Raw genomic sequence first — 14,999 nt, 5'->3', positions numbered from 1 at the left:
CAACGGCCTTTCTGAAGAAAATACTCCTTCTGTCACAAATACTCCTTTCGTCACAAATTTTGCATTTTGGCGAGATTTCGTTATTTTTAGGAAAGTGAAGCCACACTTTGGATCGCCGACGTAAGCTACTCATGTTCGACGCGCGCGGTTATGCCAACACTTCCGGTAGACGCTTCTTCGTTGGTGTTGTTCAGCAGTTTCTTCTTCCGCTCGGCGGACTGTGAATATCGAAACTAGGAATCGAAATTTTAACTTTTGAACGATTCCGGGAAAAACGAAAAGTTAGTCCCGGTTCCAATCGATACTCGATTCTCGATACCCAACCCTACCTATAAGGAACGCTCCCATAAAGTTTCCAGAACGTTTCCCTAACGTTCTACTTACGTTAAGAAAACTTTCCTGGGGAAAAAATAGGGAACCTTCTGAGAATGTTCTGGGAACCAAAAACTAACGTTCCCAGAACTTAAAAACATTCTTTGACAAGACAAGCATTGATGTTAGCGGTAAAAGAAAGGCTGGAAATTGTGTCTTCAAGAGTTGATTGGCGCAATTGCTCATTTGAGTTTGTGTACATTTTACAAATATTTTATGGATAAACCAACCTGATCTCACAGGAATTCGTACGAATTTTACGAGGTGGCTAATTCGTAACAATTCGTACAACCTCACTCGTACGAATTAGGACGATTTTGCTAAATCGTACATATTTTACGAATTAGCCAATTCGTATGAATTGTACGAATGACCTACCCCTGACCCCGCCCCTAAACATAACCGCCACGTGGGTTTAGACAAATCGTACAAATTCATACGAGTGAGGTCATATGAATTAGTACGAATTAGCCACTTTTGAATCACTCGTACGAATTCGTGTGAATTGGTCGTGAGATAGGGTAGGGATAAACATACACCTGAAAATATGCTAGTTCTGGATAGCATAATTTATCCTCTGAAATTTAACTGAAAAAAGACATTTGTCTTTTGATTTGGTTTCCTTATACACCATCTTCTAAGCATTGGGCAATAAAATAGCTATAGGGTCAGCAATCAGACTTTGAATTGAACACAGCATTAACAATTTCATCCACAACACAATTCAGAGTGCATTCACAGAAAATACACTTTTGGATTTTCTGTTATGAACACAACATAAACTATATTTTATTATAGAGGGGGGTGCTGAGTATAAAATACAAACTTTATTAATTTTTTCTATTTGCTTAAGAACAATTCTCAATTGCAAAAAACTCTAGGTATGTTCATGAAACAAAACATTTGTGTTGAATTGTATTTGACAGTGAGTTCAACTGATTATGAGCACATAAATCAAACATGACAAACCAATCATGAGGTTTACTGTATCACCATAACATCCACGAAACCACAAAGCTGACAAAATTGTAGATGTGTAATTTGTTAAAAATATGTTTATGCAGCATCCCAAGACCATCGCAGTGTCCAATTTCTGATGCATACGGTAATTAAATCAGTGTCTGAATTGTTTGCTTGTTTTTTCCACATACATAATTGTCGCTACATAATTATTGACTCGACAATAGCCGTTTTACAAAGTAAAAAAAAAGAAGAAGAAGAAGAAAGAAATGTGAAGCTAGCTATCTCACAGCTTCTGCATTAGCCCCCTTTGCTTTCTTGATAGAGAAAGGGTACAATACTCCTGTCCCAGGTGGGCACGCCGACCCATTTTCTCACAAAGTACAGTCAGGACCAGGACCACACCTCTCACTTTAGCCTTTATTTACCGTCAAGCGCAGACCTCGGCTGTTGTTGGGGTTTTGACAGAAACAAAAACCTTTCTTGATAGTGTCTGTTTATTTATATTGTTTAATTGTTTGTTTTTTTACTAGGGTTCAAAATGGACACCTAACAAATGTGTCAAATGTGGAAAAAGGTTGGTACAAGGATTTAAATCAAATTGCAGGAACGATAGCCTGATGTAAATGAGTTTAATGTAAATCAAGCGAGAGATGTAGTAGGCCCACTGCGGATGTGTGTGTATATATATACACTCACCTAAAGGATAGGAACACCTGTTCAATTTCTCATTAATGCAATTATCTAATCAACCAATCACATGGCAGTTGCTTCAGTGCATTTAGGGGTGTGGTCCTGGTCAAGACAATCTCCTGAACTCCAAACTGAATGTCAGAATGGGAAAGAAAGGGGATTTAAGCAATGGTTGTTGGTGTCTGAGTATTTCCCAATCTGCTCAGTTACTGGATTTTCACACACAACCATTTCTAGGGTTTACAAAGAATGGAGTGAAAAGGGAAAAACATCCAGTATGGGTCAGTCCTGTGGGCCAAAATGCCCTGTTGATGCGAGAGGTCAGAGGAGAATGGGCCGACTGATTCAAGCTGATAGAAGAGCAACTTTGACTGAAATAATCACTCGTTACAACCGAGGTATGCGGCAAAGACACAACACACACAACCTTGAGGCGGGTGGGCTACAACAGCAGAAGACCCCACCGGGTACCACTCATCTCCACTACAAATAGGAGAAAGAGGCGACAATTTGCAAGAGCTCACCAAAACTGGACAGTTGAAGACTGGAAAAATGTTGCCTGGTCTGATGAGTCTCGATTTCTGTTGGTAGAGTCAGAATTTGGCGTAAACAGAATGAGAACATGGATCATCATGCCTTGTTCCCACTGTGCAGGCTGGTGGTGGTGGTGTAATGGTGTGGGGGATGTTTTCTTGGCACACTTTAGGCCCCTTAGTGCCAATTGGGCATCGTTTAAATGCCACGGCCTACCTGAGCATTGTTTCTGACCATGTCCATCCCTTTATGGCCACCATGTCCCCATCCTCTGATGGCTACTTCCAGCAGGATAATGCACCATGTCACAAAGCTCCAATCATTTCTTGAACATGTCAATGAGTTGACTGTACCAAGATGGCCGCCACAGTCACCAGATCTCAACCCAATAGAGCATCTTTGGGATGTGGTGGAACGGGAGTTTCATCCCACAAATCTCCATCAACTGCAAGATGCTATCCTATCAATATGGGCCAACATTTCTAAAGAATGCTTTCAGCACCTTGTTGAATCAATGCCACGTGGAATTAAGGCAGTTCTGAAGGCGAACGGGGGCCAAACACAGTAGTAGAAGATTAATTATTTAACTCATTGTTTAAATTTTTGTTAAAGTCAGGGAAAGGCAAATTCTAAAAAAAAATATTAGAAATGTATTGCTAAAACATATTATAATCCGCTGTTACTGGTGAATGGGGCCAAACCGACTATTTCCCGCCTCGGACATTTTTTAAAATGATCTCCTCGTCCCATAAGCACTTTCATTTAATATCACCGTCGGCAGCTTTCCTGTAAGTGGGCGTTGTTTCAGTGGAGCCAGCGGACACGCCCCCACAGCGGACACGCCCCCTCATTTTTTCAAGATTTTGATTGCTCATTTTATTTACTTGCCGGCTTTTTTTATCATTCAAATTTGGCTGGGTGTCTAATAACATATTTTTCTGTGGTGTGACTATGTCAGAATACTCATTTAATTGTGACTTTACAGGGACTTTAATGTAAAAAAAAGTTACATAGTGTACCTTTAAATGTTCATTTTCGACCCTGTCCACATCCCATCATGTGCTTTAAAGCTTCCAGCTGCATGTTTACTGTGATCGTGGACTTTCAAGCCATTTTACCGTGCAAGAGTTGTGTGGGAAACGCAGGCTTCACAAACCTTCAGAAAACGCAGAACTTCATGACCAATATGAAACCACAAAAAGCAATAAAGGTGGCCCTTAACCACGAGTGTTTATGTGAAACCCTTTCTCTCTATTCCTTTTTATCTTTTTCACTTCTCTTTACATGATGTTTCTCTTTCACTCTTTGTATCTCTGAGCTGTGCTGTATAGTGAAACACAGTACAGATGTTTTGTCTTTGCAAAGCAGGCGCGCACAACCAAGTGTGACAAGCAGTCAGCCGAGGACCATCAAAATTACTTTTTTTTTTTTCTCCTTGCCTTTTAGACAGATTTTAGGGCATATTCAGACCTAATAATACAATTTAAGTATTTCCTGCTTAATGTTTTCACTTCCTGTTTTGTGTGTGTGTGTATTGAGTTTTTGGTCATGTGGTGGGGGTTGGTTTGGTTTAAGCGTACTGTAAGTGCAGAATGAATCAGTGAAGAGAAAGAGTGTGAATCAGAGGGAAAGACCACAACAGAAAAAAAAAGTGACATCCTGATACCTGCATCTGGTTTGTTCCTGGAAGACGTTTCTTAGAAGCAATCACAGACTCTCTGACCTCTGCAGATGCTCTGGGCTTCGGGAATTTTATTTTTATTTCATAAATGACTCATTTGTTTGATCAAGCATCACTATTGCTCATTCGTGGATTTGAACAAACCCCTAACTCTTAGTATTTGTGATCTGAAAATATGATTGATACTTCACATCATGAAGATGTGCTAAGTAATGAGGCCTGGCAGATTGACATTAAAGGGATAGTTCACTTTGAAATACATTTTTGGTATGTTTTAGCTTACCTCAAGGGCATCCAAGATGTAGGTGTCTTTGTTTCCACAGTATTTTCAATTTTGACATTTTTTGGTCAAACCGTTGTTGTCTGTCAGTCATAGCATGTTGGAATCCATGTTTTCCTCAGTGTAAAGGCAATTCTACCACCACCATGCTCGACTGGCAAGACTGGCTCAACATGCTGGACACCATCTGAGCCAAACTAGTTCACCTTAGTCTCGTCAGGCCACAGGACATGGTTCCAGTAATTCATGCTCTTGGACAGGTTGCTTTCAGCAAACCATTTGAGGGCTTTTTTTGTGAGCCAGCTTCAGAAGAGGCTTCCAAAGCAAAGAAGAGGCTTCCTTCCGGGACGACGGCCATGCAAACTGACTTGTTGCAGTGTGCGGCGTATGGCCTGAGCACTGACAAGCTGACCTTCCGCTTCTGCAACCTCTAAAGCAATGCTGGCACTCATGTCTCTCTGTTGAAGTCTGTGTTTTGAAGCACTCAACTTTGAATGATCCTTGCGAGGCCTGTTACGCGTGGAACCCATCTTGGAAAGCCTCTTTATGGCCCTGGCCACTGTACTGTAACTCTGTTTCAGGGTGTTACCAATCTTCTTATAGCCTAGGCCATTTTGTGGAGGGCAACCATTCTTATTCTCAAATCCTTAGAGAGTTATTTGAGCATCCAGAGGTCAGCATGAGAGAATTGTACTTAGAGGACAAATTTTAATTGCTCTAATAAACAACGTTTATAATTTACAATTTTACAATTTATAATGACGTTTAAGGGTGTACTCACTTTTGTTGCCAGCTATTTTGACAATAATGGCTGTGTGTTGAGTTATTTTCAGAGGACAGTAAATATATACTGCTATACAAGCAGCACATTGACTACTCTAAAATATATCCAAGTTTCATTTCTATAGTATTGTCCCTTGAGAAGATATGAAATGTGAGGGGTGAGGGGTACACCTTGATTAAGCCAAGCAAGACATGTTCCTGGGTCTATATATTTTGTTGATCCTGGAGCAACATTCCCGTCCTAAAATTTTGTCCAAACCTAACCCTACCCATAACTTACCTTTAACTAACCTTAAAGGGATAGTTCACTTTGAAATACATTTTTGGTATGTTTTAGCTTACCTCAAATAGGTGTAGGTGTCTTTGTTTCCACAGTATTTTCAATTTTGACATTTTTCAGTCAAACCGTTCTTGTCTATCAGTCATATAATGGAGGCTAAGAGGGTCCACCAAAAAGCATGCACAGAGAAGTCCAAATTAAACATGATTTAATGACTTGTAAATGTAAGTACCATAGACTGTAAAAAAAGATGGACGACGCCCCTCCGCTCTTTTCCATCGGAGAGAACTGTAGCCGCCAGTGTCTCGATATGACGCTGACATCTTGGGACCTGAGTCTGCGCACTTGCGTGTTTCGGGACCAGTCATGCGCAGTCGTGAGCAGGAAGTAAAGCCGCGAAACCAAGGCCGCGCCCTCCTTCGCGGTGAATCAAACGCAAGCACACGCCCCGCACTTTCATTAAGTGTCCTCTGTCTGCTTCGTTCTTCTCCAATGGTGTCTGCTGATTGCAGAACCTCGTTAAAATAAGGTAAATACAACAACTGACCACATAATCAACATTATGGAAAAAGTCCGCTGGTGCTTCAGTGACTACCTCGCACAGAGAACCTGTCAATCACAGCTGTCAATCATGATGTCACAGCACCGTTTTTATCATCACATAACTAACTAAAAACAAACTTATTTTAAAAACGAACACTTGAAATTACATCAACGTGATAGAAACTACAGTAAATGACAGAAACTATCTTTGGAAAAAGGATATGTGAAGTATAATTTAATTGTTTAGTTGGTCTCGCGTCCCATTGAATAACATGGGGAGGCGGGATTTATGAGCTATACTAGGACCGGTCACAGGGGGGCGATCGAGACGTTTTGGCTTCACTTTTGAGGGCTTGTGCGGCACGCTTGGTAAGTACACATTGATGGCCTAAGACACGAAACGAGCAGTTTGTGTGAGAAAACCAACAGTATTTATATCGTTTTTACCTCGTGTAATCCAAGTGATCTGAATCAGTTGTTCAATGTCCAAATGAACCGAACTGAATCAGTTCAATGTTACGCCGGAAGCGATCGCTTATGTGTGACGTCACTCAATATTTACACGGAGATTTCGGAAGTTTTACCTTTTACTAAACATATTTAGATATACCAAAATCATCTTCCATTGCGGTTTCCCGTATATCTGAATATGTTTAGTGAAAGGTAAAACTTCCCAAATATCTGTATAAACAAAGAGTGACGTAGCGACGCAAGCGAGCAAGCGCCCGTGCCGTCAGATCATTTTGTCACGGCTATGATTACAAGAAGTAAAAACGATATAAAAACTGTTCGTTTTCTCACACAAACCGCTCGTTTCGTGTCTTAGGCCATCAATGTGTACTTACATTTACGAGTCATTAAATCATGTTTAATTTGGACTTCTCTGTGCTGCTCTTTGGTGGACTCCCTTAGCCTCCAGTGTATGACTGATAGACAACAACGGTTTGACCAAAAAATGTCAAAATTGAAAATACTGCGAAAACAAAGACACCTACATCTTGGATCCCCTTGAGGTAAGCTGAAACATATCAAAAATTAATTTCAAAGTGAACTATCCCTTTAAATTAACATTATGAAGTGACTAACCCTGGTTGTAAGCCTGAACTTTACATAAACTGTAAACGTCCCTCAAATCTGATTGGTTGATTTGGTTGATCTGTCGCTACTTCCATTACATGGCAGGAGTTCATAGATTTGCTTCTGTGGTTAAGTGCAGAATCTTATATATCTCCTACTAATTCTATGTCATAATATTTCCTTGTTGTTTTAGATTATCATTTGAATCCCAGATTTGCGGTCCCAGACTTTTGGAGCCCAATTCAAGTATTTTTAAGTGTATATGTGTTTATGAATGCGTCTCTTGGGGGAGAAACAATGGAAGAACACATGCCGTACCCTCCTACATACTTTTCTCAGGCTATTGAACATGGTTACCGTTACTCCACCCCGTTTCATTACCAAGGGACCATATTTCTATGAATTTATTTCAGAAAGAGGAAGTGCACCTAATAATATCAAACTAATGCAATGTGTGATTTGCGTGTTTGTGGGTGAACGTGTGAGTGTGTGATCTGGGATGCCCCACTATCATCAGAAAGAGCCGTTTGACCTTTGCAGTGGTTCCAACAGAAAACCCAAGGTTGTCCTTCCTCTTTCTTTCTCTCTCTGTCTATCTCGAGTGTTTATCTGTAATAAAAGGCAGTGGAGGCCGGGGTCACTTCAATGCTTGTGTTTTTAAATTAGGTTAAGTCTAGTAAGTTTGTGTAAATCTAAAGCAAATATGCTTGGTCACATGACTCTCAGATCAAGGACCGGCGTTGTAGAAAATAATTGTATTCCAAAAAAAAAAAAACGATGCATACGAGCGTTTTATTCTGGAGACAATCAAAGCGCCTTAGGAATGAGCAAAATTCCTTTGCCCTTTATAGGATATGACTCCGTTTTTCCTTGGCGGGGTGCAGAAAGAGTGACCGAATAAGAGAGACGGAGAAAATGAGAAAGAACAAAAGGGAAAGGGAGGGCACGGCGTGTTTAGATGAAGCATGTTTGTATGAGGTCAAGCGTCTGACCCCTCGCATTGCTAGAGACCTGCGGTTGAACCGCTCTCCTCGCTTCTTTACGCTTTCATCTTTAGCTCCATAACTCGAGTCTGTGTGCGCACGGCCCCCGCCACCTTTTGATTCCTTTAATTCAATTTAATACATAAACAAATACATGAAGGGAGTGAGGGAGGGCAGGAGAGGGAGATGAAGGGAAGGATGAGAGGATGAAAAGAAGAGGAGACTCGTCTTGATTGTAGCTCATAAAGCTCTCATGGCTCGGAGACGTGAGGCCACCGTGCTGTTTCTAAAGCCCAAGTCATAAGTCTCTGTGCTTTCGTTCTGCCGTACTATATAACCGTCGCGCCGTTAAAAGATCCGACGTCTTAATTTAGAAGTAAAATATTGTTGTTTTTGTAGAATACTCTTCATAAATGTAGATCTTACTTTGACTTCATGTGTCACGTTAATCTTCTGCTATACTCTCCCATGCATAGTATTCAAAGAAGCATCCGTGATATCCGTGAAGTATTTTGCGGGAAAAAAATTTGCATAGAATTGTCTTGTCACTTGACTTATCACTTCACTGGCATTTCCAAATCCTCTTCCGTGGCCTTATGGGATTGGATGCAAACTTCGGAATCTCGGCAAAAGTAGTGCACTGTAAAAATGAATATGCTTTGTCTAATCAAAAAAATTGTGGCAACAGATTACAAGCAATATTATTAATTAAATGTAACAAATTAGAATTGAGTAATAATTAATCCAATTAATTTCTTAAAGAGCCCCTATCATGGATTTTTGAAAATGACTGTTCATGTGGTGTGTAATATAGCTCCAAGGGAATGAAAACATCCTGCAAAGATTTATATCTGAAAGTGCACCGTATATAAAGTTATTGTCTTTCAAAAGTGAATTGTTGAATTGTTTTTGAAACGAGTCATTAGCTGTTACGTCGTGACGTAGATACATACTGGCCGCGCGCAGATGGAAGTGTAAACTTGAAGTCTACACATTCAAATACTTCATCATATCATCATGTCGAGAAGACGCTCAATGCAAAGACAGTTCAGCCACTTTGTTTTCATGTGAAGAATCGGTGGTTAGAGTTCATATTTGCATCGATACCACAACAGTATAGCCCGATTGTGTTCTCATCATTTTATTGACGAATCGTTCAAAAACATAAATGAATTCAAATGTGGATTCGCAAGCGGTTGTTCCCGAAGGAGGGCTCAGTAACTCACTTACCCAGTGTATATGGATCAGCTTCCTCCTTCGAATCACAACCTGTAAGTATTATTAATAATTGTTGCTTTTATGGGTTTCGAAAGTTACGCTCAGAGCAGCTTCTAGGTCTCCAATGTCAATTTTTTTTAAATATGTGAAATGTTTGTTACTGTTATTGGAGTTGTCATAAAGAATAGAGCGTCTTGTAGCACTGCAGTGCTTTATCAATATGTTTATGCGTTATGTTAACAAAGAATAACTGACTGGGTCTGTCATCTGACCAATCACCGCCGATTAGCGTCACGCAAAGGAGTGGTTTGGAAAAATGAGTCGTCGAACGAATCAGTTAAAAATAAATGTATTATAAGATACATTTATTTTTATAAGATTTTTATAAGATATTTTAAGACAAATAAAGTGTTTTTTTTTACCCTTGCATGCATGTTAAACTGTTTTTGGAACTCCTAAAACAAAAATAGGAACATTTCAAATGCTATGATTGGGGCTCTTTAAAAGTTAACCATTTAAAATGAGTAAAACTTACAACAACCAAAAAAAAAAAACACACAAATTTAAGTCGCCATTATGGTGATCGGTGTTTGTTTTAAAATTATGGTTTTGTCCTGAGGAGGTTACTGTATACTGTTTAATGCATACTGGGGATTATTTCATATTACTCTTCACTGTTTTTCACCTTCTGAATAGTAGGGAAGTATGTATATTCGGAAAAAGCCAAAGGCTTTGTTGATAATAGTTGCATATTTTTCATAATAATTTTGCTGTAAATTCAATGTATGCATTACATTACACACTGCAGACATACTCAAACTGTATATTACATTAGCAGTATAACAAAAAAGCAAACACCCTTTAATACTGAATGCAACAATGGATTGTGACTTTTAACTGCCAAAGATTAAGACAGTTTACAAAATTGAAATGAAAATGCTGGAGGAAAACTGAACGCCACTCACATGCAATGTGATGAGGTCATGTGTCATCTACATTGTGTGTAGGTCAGAGACAAGATGCTCCGACTTTTTCTCATTATTTGTTTTTTTACACATTTTGGATGAATTTGTATGATTTGATTTTTTTAATTAATAAAAAAGCATGAAGGCCATGAACTCTCTGAACCTAATCCTTAGTCGGTCATAAACAGATTGTATGAAAATGTACAAACAAGATTGCACAAATTCATATGAATTCACCACAAATTCATAAAAAAAGTGTCAAATAGATAAAGTCAACTTTAAAGTTAAAGTTAAATCATTAATTACTCACCTTCATGTCGTCCCAATCCCATAAGACCATCGTTAATATTTGGAAATTAAGATCTTTTAGATGAAAAATGAATTATGAACATTGATCAGCGAACATAAACAGAAGCTCAACCGAACCTGCTTGACACACGAGAACAAACCCCATTGGTTCTTGCTGAAGATCAAACGTGATGCGTTACACGAGAATGAACCTCATTGGTTCTTGCTGAAGCTCAAACGTGATGCGTTACACGAGAATGAACCTCATTGGTTCTTGCTGAAGATCAAACGTGATGCGCAACACGAGAATGAACCTCATTGGTTCTTGCTGAAGATCAAACGTGATGCGTGACACGAGAATTAACCTCATTGGTTCTTGCTGAAGCTCAAACGTGATGCGTAACACGAGAATTAACCTCATTGGTTCTTGCTGAAGATCAAACGTGATGCGTTACACGAGAATGAACCTCATTGGTTCTTGCTGAAGCTCAAACGTGATGCGTTACACGAGAATGAACCTCATTGGTTCTTGCTGAAGATCAAACGTGATGCGCAACACGAGAATGAACCTCATTGGTTCTTGCTGAAGATCAAACGTGATGCGTGACACGAGAATTAACCTCATTGGTTCTTGCTGAAGCTCAAACGTGATGCGTAACACGAGAATTAACCTCATTGGTTCTTGCTGAAGATCAAACGTGATGTGTTACACGAGAATGAACCTCATTGGTTCTTGCTGAAGATCAAACGTGATGCGTAACACGAGAATGAACCTCATTGGTTCTTGCTGAAGATCAAACGTGATGCGTTACACGAGAATGAACCTCATTGGTTCTTGCTGAAGATCAAACGTGATGCGTTACACAAGAATGAACCTCATTGGTTCTTGCACGTCAAGCGAACATGCTTGAGCTTCAAAGAGTACAGTGATATATTTTTGAACTAAATTTCAAAAAAAAATTTTGGGGGGGGGGGGGATGTCATGGACACTATACTATTTCATGCTATTCTTATTTTGCATAATTGCTGTTCTTCCATTTCATTTTTTTCTTTTTTTAAGTTGTAGGCTGTGTGCCTAGTCCATATACATATCCATTAAGTGAGAAGCTACAACTCCGAACATTTACCACTGACCACTTACACCATCCGAAAACAACACACACATGGGGACAGAGAGGACAAGGACACACGAGGAACCACGCGAGCACGTCACGGTGCCTCAGCCTCTGTGCTGAATAAAGCTTCTCTTTTTCCCTCTCCCGTCTCTCTGACGCGGCCCGATCCCATTATTATTTTGGGGAAGACAGCTAGTTCCCTCAGGAGTGCCCTGTTTGAGTCCATGTTTCATGCTCTGGGAGCCAGGCCAAAGAGAACAACACACACACACACACACACACACACAAATAAAAAAGCCCAGTGGCATCTACGACTGGCAAACACAGCAGGAATGCAGCTGAACAGTTACAGTCATAGACTATAACACAACAAACACAGGTTTTTCAGAATATTTTGGACTTTATTAAAGATTATCAGCTCACGTTTTGAATATATGATGTCAGTTTTCTCATTTTTGATGACCAGAATGAGTGTTTTAGTCACTTTTTTGGGAGTAGCCTACTGTCTCTGTAAGTGTCGTTTGTGTTTTCTGCTCTTATTTTTGCCAACCAAGGTTGTTTTAAATGTGCTTTATAAATTAATTTTAATTGTGTTATTTGTAATGAATGTGTTAACATGTTTCTCAAAACATTCCTTGAGAAAAAAATATAGAATCAGATTACACATTGTTGACATACAGTAATATTATGGCGCTATGAAGGTAGCTAATTTGTAGTCGAGATTGTTTGGTCTCTACAAAAATAAATGTTTGACTTCATATTTTAATTTCTGCAGTTAAAGTTCATATTGTGGCATTCAATGTTGTTTTGGACCCCATTGAGGCAAATTATTAACTCATCTTATACATTTTCATACAGTTGATGGTGATGAACATGAAGCAGGGCAACAACACATGCGTGATGGAGCCTATAGAATGAAAATTCAAGATATCGGAGCAAAAATGCCCCTGTGTAACTTTTTGTCTCATATTTATATCATATGAAAGCAAACGGCACACGCGTAATGAGCGCAATATCACACCAGTAGGCTACTGTTTTACCTGAATAGCCAGCCCATTCTCACTCCCAAGGCGTCACCTAACTGACGCCTTGGGAAGCATTTGACCATGCTTCAATATCTGACGCTTTAGGCGCCCTTTAGCGTCAGTTAGATGACGCCGTAGGATCGCGTCATGTAAGTGACGCTAAAGGGCACCTAAAACGTCAAATATTGAAGCATGGTCAAAGGTGACGCCTTGGGGTGAGAATGTGTTGGAATAGCATGGGTGCAAATATGATACTGATTTTATACTACAACAGTTAAATGAAAAAGAAGTTAAAACTTATATATTTTAGACACAATTTTGTGTTTTGTTTTTTACAGACATAGCCATAGCAAAACGACGCAGCAGTGTTTCTACCAGAATGAATCGGGGAACCAATGATTCAATGGTCCATTCATAAAGAGAGCCGTTCACTTCATTCCTGAATGAATCAGCCATTTGAACGAATATAATAAAATGAAAGACTCAATGACTTACTTGTTTAGACAATTAGTTAGTTTTAGATTTTTATTTAGAGCATCATTTCATAGAAAAAAAAATTATTTTCCATATTAATTCTTATTTCCATTTTAATATTTCCATATTAATAAAAATCCTATCAAAGTTATAGCTCAGCCAAAAATTCTGTCATTTACTCACGCTCATTGCCATGGAAGCCTAAAAAGTTTATGTGTGATAAATTCTATGTTGAATAATAAAATAAAAAAATTTATTTGTCTTTTTGACTTAATGACTTAAAATTATCTTTTGGCAGTAATTTGTCAGCCAAATTTGATGTGTGATTAATTTGCCACATTGTGTAATTAATTAGATTTAATATTTGAATCACTTTGACAGCCCTATTGGTTTTTGTTTATCTTGTGAAGCCACTATATATATATATATATATATATAAATTCCAAGGAGAACTTGTGGCTTCACAATAACCAAGTATGGTAAATGAAGCTTGAACATGTTTACTTGATGCATGAGAACAAATGATTCTCACGTGTCATGCAAGTACGGATGATTTTCTGTTTACCATATTTGATGTTCTGTGTAAAAGCCTAAATTAAATCTATTCAGAAGACTTGTGTTAAACCTCTCAATTTATATGGGTAACTTTTACAATGTTTTGTTGTAGTTGACTTTTAATGGAGGGACACAAATCTCTCGGGTTTCATTAAAAAATATCTTCATTTGTGTTTTAAAAGCTTAATGGGTTTGGAATGACATGAGTAAATGAAGATAATTTGTATTTTTGGGTGAACTATCCCTTCAAGAAAACCTTTAGTGTTTTCTTTTCAGCTAATTTACCGAACATTAATCACGCCACGGACAGATGTATGCCTCAATGAATGCTATAGAACTAGTGTAGTCAAATCGATTAATCACGATTAATCACATCTAAACATAAAAGTTTGTGTTTATATAATATATGTGTGTATATATATATTATTACATGTGTGTGTTCACAGACACACAAACAACATAATATATATCAACGCATTCTCACCCCAAGGCGTCACCTTTGACCATGCTTCAATATTTGACGCTTTAGCGTCAGTTATACGACGCGATCCTACTGAATGACGCTAAAGGGCGCCTAAAGCGTCAGATATTGAAGCATGGTCAAAATGCTTCCCAAGGCGAATAGAATAGAATAGAATAGAATAGAATAGAATAGAATAGAATAGAATAGAATAGAATAGAATAGAATAGAATAGAATAGAGGGGTGTGTGATTATTTGGATGGGGGGGGATGGGCATCTGCACTTGTGCAAGAGTCGGTGTTGACCTGAAGTCGGCCCTCGTCAGCATGATCTGTGCTGTTGTTGGGTCTCTCTCATTAACTGTTGGCTGGGCTGATGGTTTCCTCAGCCGCTGCACTGGGTTAAATAGCTTGAAAATGAGAGCAGGTTAAGAGCTGTTTCCTGCAAGCCTCAGCTGCGAGCACATCTGTGGGAGAAGGCTCCAAACTGCCCCCCACGTGTTTGTTCACGGACTCGACTGATTGCCTTTCCTTCCTCTCTTTTTCTCTCTCTACCACCACCGAAAAAACTTGCTGTCCTTTTACTTACTTTTCCTTTGGCTCCAGAAAGACAAGCCAGAACTGAGGGGGTTGAGTAGGTCAGTTGAAAAGGAGGACACGGGGACAACAAATTCGATGCTTTCTGTACAGTATGACTCTGTGATTGGAACCCC

At 39.1% G+C, this 14,999-nt stretch overlaps 1 long non-coding RNA gene across 2 annotated transcripts in view; it reads left to right on the top strand.

Moving 5' to 3' along the window:
* The window catches only part of LOC148969659 (uncharacterized), a 194,502-nt gene that overhangs the window by 153,337 nt on the left and 26,166 nt on the right, over positions 1 to 14,999 (top strand). The window lies entirely within an intron of this gene.

The sequence above is a fragment of the Pimephales promelas genome, chromosome 21 (assembly GCF_988280905.1).
Source record: "Pimephales promelas chromosome 21, fPimPro1.hap1.1, whole genome shotgun sequence".
Taxonomy (NCBI): Eukaryota; Metazoa; Chordata; class Actinopteri; order Cypriniformes; family Leuciscidae; genus Pimephales; species Pimephales promelas.
The sequence above is the reverse complement of the archived record's forward strand: the minus strand, read 5'-3'. Positions and strand labels throughout refer to the sequence as shown.